At 36.3% G+C, this 17,673-nt stretch overlaps 1 protein-coding gene across 3 annotated transcripts in view; it reads right to left on the bottom strand.

The window, feature by feature from the left end:
* The window catches only part of CNTN1 (contactin 1), a 349,297-nt gene extending 335,101 nt beyond the window's left edge, over positions 1 to 14,196 (bottom strand). For 2 of the 3 annotated variants that reach the window (XM_038577318.1, XM_038577321.1), the window contains exon 1: positions 14,045 to 14,196. The gene's annotated coding sequence lies outside the window, so the exon portion shown is untranslated. The remainder of the gene's footprint in view (positions 1 to 14,044) is intronic. The other variant, XM_038577320.1, reaches the window with a different exon arrangement.
* Positions 14,197 to 17,673: the final 3,477 nt, after the last annotated feature.

The following is a 17,673-nucleotide window of genomic DNA, read 5'->3' as shown; positions in this document are numbered from 1 at the left end:
ATTAAGATGAAAATATTGCTCAGCACCTTTAATTTTTTCCTTAATTACTCAAAAAAACTCAAAGGGAGTTTTTATAACATCCTAATAACAATATGAAGTCAAAAATGAAATAATTATTACAACTTATTAAAAGAGATGATTTAGAGATTATAGGCCTGCCAATTTTGGAGCAAAATTTCTTATTAAAATTTTTCTAGATATGCTGCTTCAAATCTAGAGTTAATTTCCTTAACATTTTTGAAATTACAAAGTTCTCTAATACCTCAATCTTTCTTTTACTTCATTAAATCCTCAAAAAACATTTTAACATTTTAAGATATTAAATCACTGCCTTACTTGGAACCATTGCTCCAGGCTAAAATACAAAGAATTTTCCTTAAAAGAACTTTCTTGATCTATTATTTTCTCTTCTTTGGCCATATATTTTGCTACTTTATAGTTTACATTCTATTATATATTAAATTTCTTCCAGTTTTTGAATCAGTCATGCTCTGCTAAATGTTTCTGACATAGACTTCACCTAACACATTGATTCTCCTTAGATTAAAGCACTCATCACAGTTTGGGCTTATCTTTTTATCTATTTTCCTCACGTAGCTTAGAAGCTTCTGAAGGCAGGGAAAAGTCTGACTTTTTTATTACTACTCTATCTCCAGGCCCCAATGCAATGCCTACCACACAGTGGATCTGTATTTCTGAGAATTCTTGTGTGTTCTCTCCCTCCCTCTTCGTACACATATAATGTATAACAAATGAAGAAAAAAGAGTATTATTGTGGTTACTTCACATTAGTTCTTTCAGTTTCTAGCAGAAGTACCTACTTTGTAGATTATTCATGGGAAACAGATCCTTTGCCACATCTGAAAACTGGCATTTTTGTATTCCTTGAAGAACAAACAACTTTGAGAGAGTCATCAATAGTTAAGTGAAAGAGAAGAGGCACCTGCCTAAGACAATTACCTAAATCAAACCTAGAAAACAATCAGGTAGAAAATACAGCAAACTTACTTTCTTATCTATTTTCCCTGTTTTAGAAAATGAAACCACTCAGGGTAACAGAAGTTGAGTAGATTTCCCAAGAATACATATCTTCTACTAAGTGCCAGAACAGTGATTTAAATCTATGTCTATTGAATAGCTAATATTATACTCTTTCCTACATGAGCAAACTTAGTCATATATTATATTGAAAATCTATGACCCTAAAGTGACAACAAAAGTGGAGAGTTTCTTAGTGCTTGAATTATTTTTATAAGATTTTATTTATTTATTTATTCATGAGAGACACACAGAGAAAGGCAGAGACATAGGCAGAGGGAGAAGCAGGTTCCCCGCGGGGAGCCTGATGCAGGACTTGATCCCAGGACCCCAGGATCACACCCTGAACCAAAGGAGACACTCAACCACTGAGCCACCCAGGTGCCCAGGTGCTCCTGTGCTTGAATTTTATAAAAACAACTTAGGATTAATTTTAACTGAAATGTTATACAATTCCATAATAATCAAAATAGTTTATGTGTATAATAAAATTTGATCTATAGCAAAAAAATTATGTTTATGATGTCATCAGCAAATAATTATGCTCTGTTAATATTATGTATTAAGTTAAAGCTTAATTTGGCAAGACAACATCTTTCAAGTATTTGAAAGATTGACAAGACTCAGCACTGGAGAGAATATGCAAAATCAAACATTCATGTTACTAGGATTATAGAGTACTACAGTCTCTTGGAAGGACCTTTTGGAAATACTGATAATCTGTAAAAGATGTTCTTCTCACCAGTAATTTCACTCTAGAAATATATCTGAGAGAAATATTCCCAGAAATGTGCAAAAGTACATACAGAGCAATGTTGTGCATTCTTTAAAAAGTTGGAAATAACCCAAAGATCCAGTGATGGGACATAAACAAATTAGGATCCATTGCAAAGGGATACTTGGCAAATGCTAAAAATGATATGTGAGCACCATATGTGTGGAAATAAAAGTTGGCCAAGATTGAGAAAAAGGACCAGAACATTACATATAATATACATCATACTGTATTTTGATTGTAGTAATAATAAATTTAAAACTATAGTCTATGCATAAAAACATTTAAAAAATATATATATATAATGTCAATAATAGCTCCATGATTGAATTTAAATGAATGAAAAGAGTCATCATCAAAATTTTTACAGCTATTACAAAATAGAATGGTATTATTTTGAAAAATACTATTGAATTTTTGAAAATTTAGATGGATAAATTTCTTACCAAAAAGATTAAGTAATAATTAAGAAATATAAATAAATACATAACTCATAAGATAATTATTTCATTTAAAATTGTGCCGCAGGGCAGCCCCAGTGGCCCAGAGGTTTAGCGCCGCCTTCCGCCTGGGGTGTGATCCTGGAGACCCGGGATCGAGTCTGGTGTCAGGCTACCTGCATGGAGCCTGCTTCTCTCCCTCTCCCTCTGCCTGTGTCTCTGCCTCTCTCTCTCTCTCTCTCTCTGTCATGAATAAATAAATAAAATCTTAAAAAATAATAAAAAATAAATAAAATAAAATAAAATAAAATTGTGCCACAACAAAAATTCTAAGACCAAATGGCTTCATAGTAGATTCTATAAAATATTTAAGAAATTAACATAACCATCCGGATTCTTATCAAAATAAAAAGAGGCAATCTATCCCAACTCATTTCAAGAGTTCAACCAGCACAAATTTAACACCAAAATGTGGCCAAATAAAATTACAAAAACTGAAAAAAATAGCTAAAAAATCCCTAAGTAAAATATTATCAACCCCAACTCAGTAATATACATAATGGGTAATAAGCAGATCATAAATAAGTTAAATTTATTCCAGAAATCCTGGTTTAACATGTGAAAATCAATCCATATTACCCATTGCATTAACTTAGCATAAGAGAAAAATCATATGGTCAGTCAGAGAAGGACAAACATTATATGTTCTCATTCATTTGGGGAATATAAATAATAGTTAAAGGGAATATAAGGGAAGGGAGAAGAAATGTGTGGGAAGTATCAGAAAGGGAGACAGAACGTAAAGACTGCTAACTCTGGGAAACGAACTAGGGGTGGTAGAAGGGGAGGAGGGTGGGGGGTGGGAGTGAATGGGTGACGGGCACTGGGGGTTATTCTGTATGTTAGTAAATTGAACACCAATAAAAAATAAATTAAAAAAAATTTTTTTTTAAATCTAAACAAATAGAAATAGGAGGGAATTTCCTTACCCTGGTCAAGGTTATCTATGAAATAGTGAAGTATGGAGAAATTTTCTTATGAGATCAAAAAATGATACAAAGATCAGTTTCATCACTTTTACTCAACATTACACTAGAGACCCTAGCCAACATAAAAAGGCAAAATTTTAATAAGTTATTAAGAATAGATAAGAAGAAATAAGCTCATTTTCTAATGATATATTTGAGAATCCAGAAAATTAAAAGGAATTAACAGAAAAATTAACATTGATAAGAGAGATTTATAATTCTATAAAAAGGTCAACATAAAATTGGCTATATTCTTTTTATTATTAGCGAAGATTAAGAAAATGAAATTTAGAAATTGAAATTTATAAATTGCAGTACTGTGCTTATGATAGCATAAAAAAATCAAATACCTAGGAATAAATACAGCAAAAGATGTGCAAAATTTTCACGCTGAAAATTTTAAATATAATTTTTAATAATTTAAAAGATCTAGAAGGAATGATAAATATAGGCCATTACACAAATTAAAGGACTCAATTTTTTAACATGTCAATTATAGTCATATTATTTCTAGGTTAAATGCCATCATAATAAAATTCCAACAAGGATTTTGTAGAAACTAAAAGTAGAATTTCAAATGTATACAACAAGGCAAAGAGTCATTAACAGTCAGACAAACTTAAAGAATAACCAAACTAGAGGAGCTACTCTAGCAAATATTAATATATATTTCAAATCCACAGTAATTAAGACTGTGTCTATGGGAATAATAATTTTCAAGTAATCCAGTGAAATAGTAGAAAGTCCAAGAACAGGTCTGCCCATACATGGAAGACTTAAGACAGAGGTAGCATTGCCAAACTGTGGGGAACGGATAGCCTTTTCAATAAATGTCTCTCGATGAATTTTATATCCATAAAAGTAAGAAAGCAAAACTCAAACCACCCATTCCAGATGAAATGTAAAACAATAAAATGTCTTGAACACAATACAAAAAAAATCTCCATAACTTGTAGTAAGAAAGATTTATTAAACAAGACAAAAAATACCAGCTCTAGACTACATTTAAGCTGAGAACATTTGTTGATAAATGATAACATTAAAAGAGTGTCAAAGCAAATCATAGAGTGGGAGAAGATATTTGCAAGTATTTTCTATGGGTTCAAAATCAGAATATATTAGGAACTTCTTATGAATCAAGAAGGAAAAGATAGATAACTCAATAGCAAAATGAACAAAATTTCTGAATGACAGTTCAAAACAGCATATTCAAATGGCCAAAACATATATAAAAGGTGTTCAACTTCTTATAAATAAAAAAAAATTAAAACCATACTTAGATATCCATCCCCATTAAGTAGTTTCAGTTTAAAACACTATTAATACCAAGTGTTGGCAAAGCTAAGCACCAACTTGAAATCTCACACACTACAGACTGGACTGAAAATTGGCTCAACCACTTGGGAAAAGCAAACAATTTCTAAGCGGTATCTTATGAGTCAGCAATTTCAATCTTAGTTCAATCTTAGCAAAAACACAATTACATATATATACTACAAAAGACACATACAGTAACAAATGTAATAATACAAAACTGGAAACAACCCAGATGTCCAACAAGTAGAATAGATGTATGCATTTTGGAGTATTCATACCATGGAATTCTACAGAAGAATAAAAATGAACTACTATTATATGCATGAACATGGATATTTCTCATCTAAAAAGTTGAGCAAAATAAATAATATGCAAAAAATGCATAATATATGATTCTGTTTATATTAATTTCAAAAACAAGCAAAACTATTCAAGAGTCTTGAAATCAGAAGAGTTGCTGCTTTTGGGAAAGAGCAAGGTAGTAGTGATTAGGAGGGGCTTGGGTACAGCCAAGGTTCTTTATCCTGAACTGAGTGTTGATTTAATGGGTATAAGTACTTTCTTAAAGCTCACGGAACTGACCCTTTTCTGTGCACGTTTCTGTATTTCTGTTATTCTTAAATTAAAAAGGTTTAAGAAAAAGCAGTACAATGTTTTATTGAAAGCAGATGCCTTAGTTTCATTACCATTCAACTTGTGACTAAACCAAAATTTGAAAATAACTTGTTTGTAAAAACTGGGTAAGTTCTAGTACCAAAAGAGTTATTGTGATCTTTAAAATAATATATGCAAACAAAAAGAAAAATATAATCAGTAGATTTTTTAAAGATTTTCAATTAAAATATAGTATTATATTTAATATTTAAAAATTATACAATAAAACTTTTTATCTGATATAAAATTCTGTTATATTAAACAAGTTGAGTCCTAAACTGAAATATTATAAATATTGTTTACAATATTTTAGCAGTCAATCTTATGTGTTACAGATAGCAAACCTGTACTTTCAGTAACCATGACGATTAAATACTATAAGATTAGATGTCTTAAGATAGAATTACTGTTGATGGTTTGTGGTGTTAGGAAGCAAAATTAGGGCAGAAATACATAAAACTTCTGAGGCTTAGTTCTAAGTTAAAATAATGAATTTTAAAATCGCACATTGCAATTGCTTAATTCATGTTGGGAAACTGCCTCATGTAAATCACTGTAGTAGAAGACCATTTTGTTTATAAGATATCCATAAATAAAAAATACATAAATTTAGAACGCTTTAATCTCTTGTGTGGATACGAAGTTTATTTGAGATAGATACTAGTCTCCTAACATAGAGAGAATTTAGAATGTGACTCACAGAACACTAAAACCAGATGTCATGGAAAGGCATTAATCCTAATAATTTAGGGCTTAGGAGTTAGATAACCTGGATGTAAATTCTAGCTTCTGTAATCATTAGTTTTTTAATATCTAATTTTTCTCACTTATAAAATAGTAAAAAATTATAAGCAAAATCCACTTACTATATTTGGTTAAGTTATGAGATACCACATTGAACGCATTTAAAACAATGCCCAACACAGAGTGAATGAATGCTCAGTAAATGGTTGTTGTCAATAATTGAAGTGAGATTTTAGATAACGCATTGTTTACAAAGTCAAACAGAAAATCAGTCTTATAGCTCAGTATTTTTGATTTTCAAACTAGGCTAGATCAGTGCTCTACGTTAGTATCCATCTATTTTTCATAAATGTCTTTTTCAACATTATTTCTATAAAACATATTTCACTCATCAGATTCCCTAAGACTATACAGAATTTAGACTAAACCAAGCTGGAAAGGTGAATATTGTCTTCTTAATTAAGATTATCTTGGAAAGGTATTTTAATAATTCTAGTAAAGAAAACATGAATGAAAGAACACTGTACTTTTTGGCAGAAACAAAAAGAAATACACTCGAAGTAAAAAAAGTTGTAAGTGTAATATGTACCCATACACACATACACATATGTTGTGCAAATAATCAAATAAAATAGTGGGTTTCATCTCAGATGATTAAAAACCAAAGTAAAAACCATATATGGATATTAGTGCAGTGAAGTTTTACTGGATTGTTCAGGAATCTCAGCAGATTATCAAGACCAATGTCCTTGACCTGGACAGAATGGTGGCTGAGAACTCTCAGTGAGATGTTTTAGCTAAGGATAATACCTAAAACATGAAACGGTAAGTAATATTACTTTACTTCTTGTCCAAATTTGCCACTAACTAATATGCTTTTAGGCAAACTACTTATTTCTCTGAGCTTCTTTCCTTATCTGTGTGGATAATCATGCCTTTCTATCTAACTTTTAGAATTGTTGCAAAGAATCAAATGCAGCTATGCATGTGACCATGTTTGTAAACTTCTAGAGATCACACCAATGGAAGATCTCTTATTAAATGTAGAAAAAGGGGGTTAATTTGGTCGATATTAGTTCCAACACAGCTAAATTATAGACACATATTGTGCATGTAACTATACATGTCTTATTCTTTCTAAAATGTAGAATTATTTAAAGGAGGGTGACCTAACGGCCTAGCATTTGGGAATTATTCAATGTCTAAGGCATGAATTTTCATTTAAAATTGCTTATTAAAGGACTCTCTTTTAGGCATCTCATATAACTCAACAGAACCATGAAGTTAACTCTTAAAAGAAAATGTGAAGATTGACATAGATTCTAGTTTTTATTTGCTTGTTTCCAAGATAGAGATATAGAGATATAAATCCTTTATTCTTTGAAATATTTTTTAAGATTTTATTTATTTATTCATGAGAGACACAGAGAGGCAGAGACATAGGCAGAGGAAGAAACAGGCTTCTGTTTCTTCGGGGAGCCTGACTCAGGACTCGATCCTAGGACCCTGGGATTATGCCCTGAGCCAAAGGTAGATGCTCAACCACTGAACCCCCCAGGTACTCCTATTCCTTAAAATCTTAAAAACAAGTTTAATCTTAACTTTCCTTTATTCATTTGTTCCAAAAATATTTATTAAGTATCAACTTTAAGTCAGAGCCTTCATTGGACACTAAAAGGAAAGAGGTTTCTATCCTGAGTGGCTTATGGTGGGGTAACAGACAAGTAAACAATCAGTTACAATTTAGCATAGTAAGTGCTATGGTTGGGGTGTCTATGGATTATTATGGAAGCACTAAATAAGGACTCCAAACTCAGCCACGTTCAGGGAAATCCTCCTAGAGAATGTGGCAACTAACCTGAGCCTTGAAGACATTAGGCAGTCTCAGTTACATTATAGGAAAGAGGAAGGTCTTTATGGCAGAGAAGAGAGTATGGACTCAGAGTGAAGTTTGGGGGGAAAAGAGAGAAAATATGATGCATTAGGAGAAATGCAAATAGTTCTGTGTTATTGGCATTGTGGGAAACCGGAAATAGAAGAGTCTATAAAAATAAAAAAGTGAATTTAGAGAAGTAATCATGGACCATTTTTTTTAAAGATTTTATTTATTTATTCATGAGAGACACAGAGAGAGGCAGAGACATAGGCAGAGGGAGAAGTAGGCTTCCGTGGGGAGCCAGATACAGAATTCCATCCCAGACCACAGGATCACACCTTGAGCCAAAGGCAGATGCTCAACCACTGAGCCACCCAGGCATCCCAATCATGGACCATTTATTTTTTTTGTTTGTTTGTTTGTTTGTTTGTTTTTTCATGGACCATTAAATACAGAACTTTAGGTGAAATGCAAAGGACTCTGGGCATCTTATTTTTAGTAGAGAAGACACTAGATGAAATTGGTTTTAGAGAGAGAACTTTGATTATGGTGTGGAGAATGTGCTTGAGAAGAAGACCATAAGAGAGGGAGACTGATATAAGTACTCTTAACTCTGAATATCCTATTTCCTACATGGGAAACAAAGACTTAAAGAGATTAAGTAATTTGCCAAACATCACACAGTTTGTTAATTGGCCAAACTAGGTTTCCTGTAAAGTTCTGCATAACTCTAACACGTGTGTTCTTCAAGGACCAAGGGAACTGCCACTCATAAAAGAAATGAACGTGGCTAACCCTCAGTATAAGAGACTAGTAACAAATAAAACTGTGTAGGAAAAGCAATGACACAGTCTGGTATACATCAACAAAATCAAGTACAGGGGTGAACAATTATCCAGTGAATTAAGGACCATCTGGATAATCCCAGTAAAAGCAGATTTAGTGCCTGAGTCACTCAGATAATTGTGCAAACAATGTGCCTTGCTCTGGTTGAGTAACCTGGTCATTAATATCTTCCATAGTACGTTTTGCCCTGTGGCATTTTTGAAATGGACGATAGTAGCTCAGAAAGAATTAAGATACTATTCACTTCTTGGGAAAGCCACATAAATAATAATGGGATCTTAATAGACTGAGAAGGTATTTTATATGTCCCCAGGAGCCATTTCACACAGTGATATATACACAATATACATAAGCCAAATCCCACTTCAAAGAATAAAAGAAGTTCAGCAATAGAACCCTCAAATTTGTATTTTTATGTTCAATTCTTTGTCAGGTAGAAGAAAGTTTTCTGAGTATTAAAGCAATGAAAAATACTACTACAAATAGACTTATATGTTAAACTATAGTAAGGCTACAAATATCTGTATGTCCAAAAACATAAAAGATCAAAGACAAAAAGAAAGGTAAAGAAAATTTTCACAGTATACAAATGGATTTTTCTATTGAGTTAGAAACTATAACTCAAAAGTCAAATGAAATCCACAAATTAAGAAATACAAAGAGCTAATAAACATGACAACATTTCTCAAAATCATCCAAAATCATTCAAAATCATAGAAACACAATTCAAAATAACCAGATACACAATTTCTACTATCAAAATGTCAGTCACAATTTTTAAAACCACAATTCCAAATGTTAATCAGATTACTGCCCAAGTGGTTTATACTGAGTATTAATTTGTGCATAAACTTTTTGCTAGAGCAATTTGGCAACAAGCATTAAGAGTCTGAAATATTTAAAAATCTGATCCAGTAACATCTATGAAGTTATTATAAGGAAATGGTCAAAAATGCAAAAATTAACAATTATGTTCATTTCCATAAATGTGAAAAACAGGAAACAATCTTAAGATTCTAACTATATAAGACAATAGATGACAGCCATAAAAAAACATGGTTAGTAAGAATATTAAATAAACTAATGTTATGGTATGATGTTAAGGTGGAGAAGCTAAATATAAAAATGAATATTCACTCTAATTCCAAATTTGCACATTTAAAATACCTATGTATATTTATAGAAATAAAATTGGAAGGTTGAGCGTGGATCTCTCTGCATGGTATAATTTTCTTTCACTTTGAATTCTTCTTGAAAGATCCTGTATTTTCTCATAATTATAAAAATGTTGTTTTAATGTAATATTATATGAGTATACTTTTAAGTGCTATTTTATGTAATAGGTTATTCATACAATCATAATGAAATAGTGACCCATCTTCCTCCTGCTATGTTTCCAAAGTCCCGCAACTAGTCAGTGCTATTCTCAGAATTTGAACCCAAGTGTTCCTGCTCCAAAGTTCACAGTATGGATATGATGATATGAAGTAAATCACAATGAAAGTTGCAAGAGTATAATCAATAATGAAAATTAAAAATATGTTAGTAATATGTGGCATCTTAGATTAAGCAGAAAGACATACATTGGGAGAGTTGATAAATTAATTGCCTACTGTACTAATCTAAGGCATGCAAGGACATATACACTGGTATTGGGGAAAACATATGATACAAATTAGAGATCAGAATTAAAATGGACAAATTAATTACTGAATAGATGATGGTGGGCACTTGGAGATAGAGGAAGAAAATTTGAAAAAAAAAAAAGAAAAGAAAACTAATCACAAATCAGAAGCCTGGAAAACTGAGGTATCCTTTGCTAAGAGCCAGTTTAAGGGTGATGAATATTAATGGGAAAAAAAAACAAAAAAAATTATGACTTACTACGAATAGCAATTATTTATGAGTAATGAATACAACCATGTGTTACATGGATTATTTTATTTAATTAAAAAACCCACAAAAAACTCTGAGGTAAGTGCTATTATAATCCCCAGTTGACTTACTGACATTCACTTATCTGCATAATAACATATAGATATTAACGCAAGTAGGCTTCTTTCCAAAGCCTGTGCCCTTAGCTGTTAGGTTAATAATTTGGAATGGCTAATGGAGGAGATATTAAGAAAGAAATGCAGAAGAATTGTGTTTCCAAGAAGATAAATTGCAGCAATTTGGGGAATTCACTTGAAAACCTAAAGCAGGAAGAGGAGATAAGAGGGAGACCAAGAACAGAAGTCTAGAAAAAGTAAGAGAAAAATGATAACATTAGATGATTGTGGTATCAGAAGTAAAATCTGGGACCCCTGGGTGGCTCAGCGGTTGAGCATCTGCCTTTGGCTCAGGTTGGGATCCTGGGGTCCTGGGAACGAGTCCCATAGTGGGCTCACCATGGGAGCCTGCTTCTCCCTCTGCCTATGTCTCTGCCTCTCTCTGTATCTCTCATGAACACTAAATATAATCTTAAAAAAAAAAAAAAGGTAAAATCTCCAGGAGGAGATGGAAAGTATGAAAAATGGTAGTTCAAAGGGGAAGAAAAATGAATAATACAGCAATAATTAAAAAAAAACAAACATTGAATTTAAAGAACTTACTGATGACTTAGAATGCGTTCCTTTTTATGATGTAAACCATGGACAATTTATATACAGAAATAGATGGTGATGGGAAATGGATAGACACTGTTGTTTTCTTTTTTAATAGCAATATAACATAGCATGTTTTGTATAGAAAAATATAAATGGTCTTTCAACTTGCTCTTTAGTCAGTCTCAAGGGGCACAGATAAGAGACACTGTATAGAATAACCTGTACAGAGCCATAACTCCTATTGGAAAATTGAACCATTCTGTGGAAAGCTACAGAAATGCCTCATGTCAGCCATTCCTCCTCATGGAAAGGATAAATCCAAAGGAAGTTTCCAAATGTAGTTCCCAACACATTTATCCTATTAATAAACTTATTATCCTTCAATCATTGCTCCAAATGATTCCTTATGATGAGACATCCTCAATAAGAATCTTCAAGCCTACCTAGAACTGTGTTCAGTGTGGTGGAGTATACAAAAATATAGGTCATAGTCTTTTTCTGCGAAGTGCTTCCTTGCCTAATTAGAAGACAAATCAGACATACATATAAGGGTTAAAGAAATAAATAAATAAATAAAATAAGACTGAGCATCCAAATAACCGAATAACCTTGGCCTGTATTGTTACTGGTGTAACACTGACCAAATTTTGTTATCAATACCAAAAATCACAGGAAGTTGAAGTATTTTATTCAAGGGGACACTGCTATGCAATATAATCCATAGTAGGTTGCTGAAATATTAGGGTTGAAATAGTGGAATTTTAGAAGGCTTTAGGCAAATTTCTTGTATCCTCTAAATCTTAGTTTTCTCATCAAAGAAAATGAAAAAGTTACCATCCGGATTAAATAACTTCAGGCAATGGGGAAAATAAATGCATATACATCTATAAAAGACATGTAATGCAAATAGACATGATGTGAAAAAGCAGCACACATTTAAATATCGGGTCTACAAATAAAATTTGTACCAAGAAATAGATTAAAGCTATCTTCAAAGGTTCTAAAGGCCCCTCAGTTTTATATCTTGCAAGGTGGGTGGATCTTTTCCTCCAGATCTCCAAATGCACTAGCTGTAAGTTACCATCCAAATAAATTTACAACCCAACAGTGAAGGTAGGGCATATGCAAACCATTATGCTCTGATGAGTTTAATAAAATACCTCAGATATATGTGTTTATTTGATATGTGTGCTACGTTCGTTTCAGGCTGGTAAGGTTCGTGTGTACACTGTAAAGCTGAAAAAACCAGGGAAATGGATGAAGATCAAATAGCACTCTAAGAATGTATTTAAAATAATATCTGGAAATACTGACATTCATGTGCTGTGCGTTACAGAGACATTATTCCTTGCAGGTTTCCTCAGTCTGAACACATCTTCTCCGGCTTTTCCCCCAATGGAGAATTTGATTCCTTTTTGCCCCTCCCACTCAGTGCTTCCAGATTGCTTCAGAAGGCCCAGGCAGCCTGCTCAGCAGCAGGCAAACAGGGCTGGGTGTGCAAGAGCTATATATAGCTCCACCTTGGAGATGTGCACACACGAGCAGACATACAAATGCCCATGCTGGATTGGGCATGGATAAATGAGAAAAGGTTGCAGCTTTCCCCTCTCCTTTTTCCTCATCACCCCAATTTTTCAGTAATCTTCAAAGCAGGATGTCATCGGTTGGTTCCCCTGAGTGATGCAGCCTCTAATTTCTCTGCAATTCCTCTGCCTACTGCTTCCAGCAATCTGACTCCTGCAGGAACCGGCATTGGGCCAACACCTACTACCCAGATGCACCCAGATGCGGTCACCCGGGGAGGCTGCCTCGCAGCAGCCGCGGGGAGCCCATCCGGGCACAATTACTTGACTCTGGGAATCCCCGAGGATAAACCCATTTGTTTTAGAAACTAGGCGAAAAGGTGGTTTCTTTCCCATAGGCAGCACCAGGCTGGGAGGAGAGGAGAGGAGAGGAGAGGAGAGGAGAGGAGAGGAGAGGAGAGGAGAGGAGAGGAGAGGAGAGGAGTGGAGAGGAGAGGAGATGCCTGCCCGGCCTCTCCCAACCTCGGTCTGCAGCAGATCCTGGGAGAAGGGCCAGGTCTTCTCAATGGAGACATCATCAACCGGTAAATGCCCTTAGAGGTGCGGGGTTTCCTCCCCACCCCCCGCTCCTGGAGGGAGCCAGTCCTCAACGGAGGAGCCGGGGAACTGAACAAGTGCCTCGCTGCCCTCCGCGCACTCATCCCCCGTCCTTGCAGGGATGTGCTGCGGGTCTAGACGCCAGGTAGGACAGGGAGAACCAGCAGGTGCGGAGCGGAGGAAGCTCCCCGCGGGCTCCCGGCTGCAGACCGGGCTGCGCCCCCAAACCCTCCCCTGAGGCCGGGCATTCCCTGGGCGCGTCACCGGCCGCGGCAGCCGGAGCCTCGGGAGGAAAGTTGACGAGACACAGATGGAGGCTCGGCGGTGCCCTGGCCTGGGGCGCTGCTGCCCCGCCCCGCCCGACACCGGGGCTCCGGCACCCCCCATCCCAGCACCCAGACAGCCCCCATCCCAGTCCTTCCACCGTACTTCACGGCGAGAGCTGCGGCGACCACATCAGATTTGGGGGTGCCGAGGGCGGGGCAGGGCTGGGGGAAGGGGAAGGGGAAGGGGAAGGGGAAGGGGAAGGGGAAGGCAGGCAGCGGCAGCAGGAAAATACGCATGCATTTTTTTTTTTTTTCCTCCTATCTGCAAAGAAGGAAAAGTCCTGCCTCCTACCTGTGTTCTCTGCTCCTGCTCGGGTCGGCGCGGCACAGCTGGACCATCACCTACAGGTTTCCCACTCGCGCTGCAAACACCTGGGAGCGCATCTCCGCACCCCGCGTCCCTCCCAGCCTCGGCGGAGCCCAGCCCAGCTACTTGACAGCAGAAGCCGGCCCTTTTAGAGCGGTCATTGGGGCCGCGGGGAAAGCGGGGCGGGCACGGGAGAGAAACCCGCGTCTCTCATTGGATAGGCGGGGTGCCACTCTCACCCCGGCCCAGGGCTCGCTGCGGACCCAGGCAGCTGCGAAACCCAACTGCGAAGGGTCTCTGCAGTCCCTGGAACCCAACCCTGCTGCCACCGTATCAAGAACCCCGAAGAGGAGGGGAAACTGGCTTGATGACTTGTCATCTGAGACCCCCCTCTTCCCCCTCCAAGAGAGAGGGAAGGGCCAGGCATAACCAGACACCCAGCCCTGTCCAGAGATTTTACAGGAGAAAATACCAGGAGCAGTGCCTTGACAGAGAAGCACGAACTTCAGTTAAGAATGGAGCAAAATACAGAAATGCATGTACTTAAGTAAAAAAAAAAAAAAAAAAAGACAAGAAGTAAAAAGACATGAAGGGTTTATTTGTTTCAGATTTCCATTTTTTTTTTTTTGCCTCGATGCAACATGGCAGTTTTTCCTGGAGAGGAAAGGTTGCACTACTGATTGTTCTGTACAGCAGAGAGACTCCGAAATATCCCCTGGTAGAAACTGTTTTAAATGGGAAAGCTTTGCAATAACAACCAGAAAGAGTAAAGGAAGGAAAGTTAAGGCCAAACTGCATAAGGGACTTGCCTTGGTAGCCCATTTGGTGGTCTTAAAATAATCACCACCAGACTGATAATCAACCTGTTTCTTTTCTACTAATTTTAGTCCCTCATTCCTTTTGTGCTCAAACCCTGAGGCTGCAGAGGATGTATAAGCCAACACAAACCTAGGTGATCCCAAGCCTACCTTGTAGGTGAAGAGAACCAAGGATAAAACAACTTTGTTCCCATCTTTCATCCCAGCCATTTGTCCAGGTGGAATCAGGAAGCTGTGGAATTCAAGGCACTTCTTAAGTGGGGGGAAATGATTGAAAGATGATCAGTCAGATTGGAGGAAGGGAAGTATCTTATTTTAGTGCCATATAAGGAAACAGTCTTCTCACTTGCAGGCTGCCTCCTTTCTGCAGATAGCCAAGTTCTTCATCCACCTAAAGTAAATAGTTTCTTAACTGGGGCTGAACATGACACGACTCACTGGACAACTGCTGGAGAAGTTGGTATTGTTATTAAATACTAAATAAGTGTAAGCTCTTACCTTAGTGCTTGTGGTTGTTTATTAGGCCATACTCCTCATAAAATGTTCTCTTTATAAAACTGGATGATTTAGATTAGTGTATTTGGAAGTGAGAAGAGACCCTAAAGATAGAGAACAATAGGTACGGCTTTGATACTGGGAATGCACCTACCACTGAATGGGAATAACTAAAAATGTAATGGCAAGTTTCAAAACCAATCAGTCATGTTTCTACATAATATGTCCCTTGGTCTTGCATCTCTACTCCACACCGCCTGTCCCACTGAATTGGAAAAATCATGCATTACGTAGTGCATTACCTGAGTACTTATTCTGTGCCACACCCTGTGTTAGGTGCTAGGGAACTAAATAAGAATAATACATACAAAGACATCAAAGAGGGATCAGAAAGCAATGAATATAGTAAAATATTATAGTAAAGAATAAGCATTTTCAATGCTAACATTGTTTGATTCCTAAACCTAAATTATTTTGAGTAACAATGAACTCTAGCAGGCCCTCCCTGAGATTTAAGCAGTGAGGGGAAGGTGAGTATCAAGGAAAAGGAGCTGAACATTGAGGTTAGCACAAAAGTTGAAATTGAAAGTGAAAAGAATACTAAAGAAATCTCTGCTATCCTCATTCTTTCATGCCTTAATTCATTCCTTCTTCAACAAATATTGCTATTATAAATATAGTGATGAATAAGGTAGGCAAGCTGTCATGGAGCATACTTATTTTTCAAACAGACGATGTTACTTTGCATACTCACTGATATAATTACAGCTCTGCACGTGTGAGTATGTTTGTGTGCACACATAGATATACAAAAATTGGGAACAATATTAAGATAATTATAATTTCTTTCTGGGCATCAGGCACCTCATATATTTTCATATTTTCAGATAGAACAGACTATCTCCAGGTTATTGGTTATTATCTCAGAGAGTAAAACCTGCATGTATGTTCCTGGAATACACATATTCTTATATATATGAATATAATAAAAGTATCTGCTAGAGTACATTTTACATTTTTCAAATCACTTCCAGTTAAAAATCCACCCTTTTTTCTTAAGTAAGCAGAAGAGTCATTATTAGCTCCCTTTCACAATTGAGGAAATTGAAGTAGCCAAGGAAATGTATTCCTTTGAAAGTAATGGTAATTAAAAAATAGTTATGTATATTATGTTTGATGTATAAGAGACATTAAGCATTTATTTTTATTTTTTAAAGATTTTATTTATTCATAAGAGACACAGAGAGAGAGGCAGAGACACAGGCAGAGGGAGAAGCAGGTTTCCCCTAGGGAGCCCGATGTGGGACTCAATCCTAGGACCCCAGCACCATGCTCTGAGCTGAAGTCAGACAGTCAACCACTGAACCACCCATGTCCTGAGACATTCAGTATTTACAAGTGAATACATGGTTTATAAAATGTGAGAATTTAAAGAACTTTAGAAATTATCAGTTTCCCCCATTGTTTTGTGGAGGAATCAATTATAATTTTTTCAGGATCCTGTACCTACTTAGAAGCAAAGATGAGTCTAGAACCCAGATCTTAGGGCTCCTCCTTCTTTATTTTTTTCATCACAATGAACAATAACTTTCGTATCTCTTCCAGCAGAGTTCTTGCCCTTTTTTCTCCCTGAACTACCTCGCCTTTTGAAATTATCAAGACTGATCCAGCAGCGTACTCATGTCTCAGCATCTATAAAAATATACGAAAGCATGCCACTTTAACTGGAAATTAGGCAGGACATAATCAGTTGCTGAGACTAAGTTTGCTTGTAAGTTGGAGGTCTGCCTCATAAGACTGGGATCAGAGGAATTGGGGCCGGTGTTCAGGTATAAAGAAAGCTAATGGAAATGGGTGACTAGCTAGGCAGATTGCCTCTGGAACATACTGTCCCTAAAGTAAGAAAGAGAGAACTCTAGAAACATTCGTCTGAATCCTCCGTATTTGACAGCCTGGCATGAAACCCATTTGCAAATCTCTAAAAGAAACAGTAGGAAAATTTTGCCTGGTTCTCTGGCTGGCTCTGATTCCCTAATAACTCACAGGGTTCTACAGCACAATTTATTGGCTATTACATTGCTAAACTTCCTTTGGCCCTATTATTGAATTCTCCTGCCACCCATCCCGTCCTTCTTCCAGCCTGCATTGGCCCTCTTTCTTGAAACATTCCAATTTCCTCCAACCAGTGATTAAATCTTGGTGAGAGGAAAGGAAACTGCAGCAGCAGTACCGCTTTCCACAGTATATATTTCTTTTCTTTCTCCTCTGCTCCACCCACCAGTTCCTCACAACGAAGCTTCC

Source organism: Canis lupus, chromosome 27 (genome assembly GCF_011100685.1).
Source record: "Canis lupus familiaris isolate Mischka breed German Shepherd chromosome 27, alternate assembly UU_Cfam_GSD_1.0, whole genome shotgun sequence".
Lineage (NCBI taxonomy): Eukaryota > Metazoa > Chordata > Mammalia > Carnivora > Canidae > Canis > Canis lupus.
This window is presented reverse-complemented; position numbering and strand designations above follow the sequence as displayed.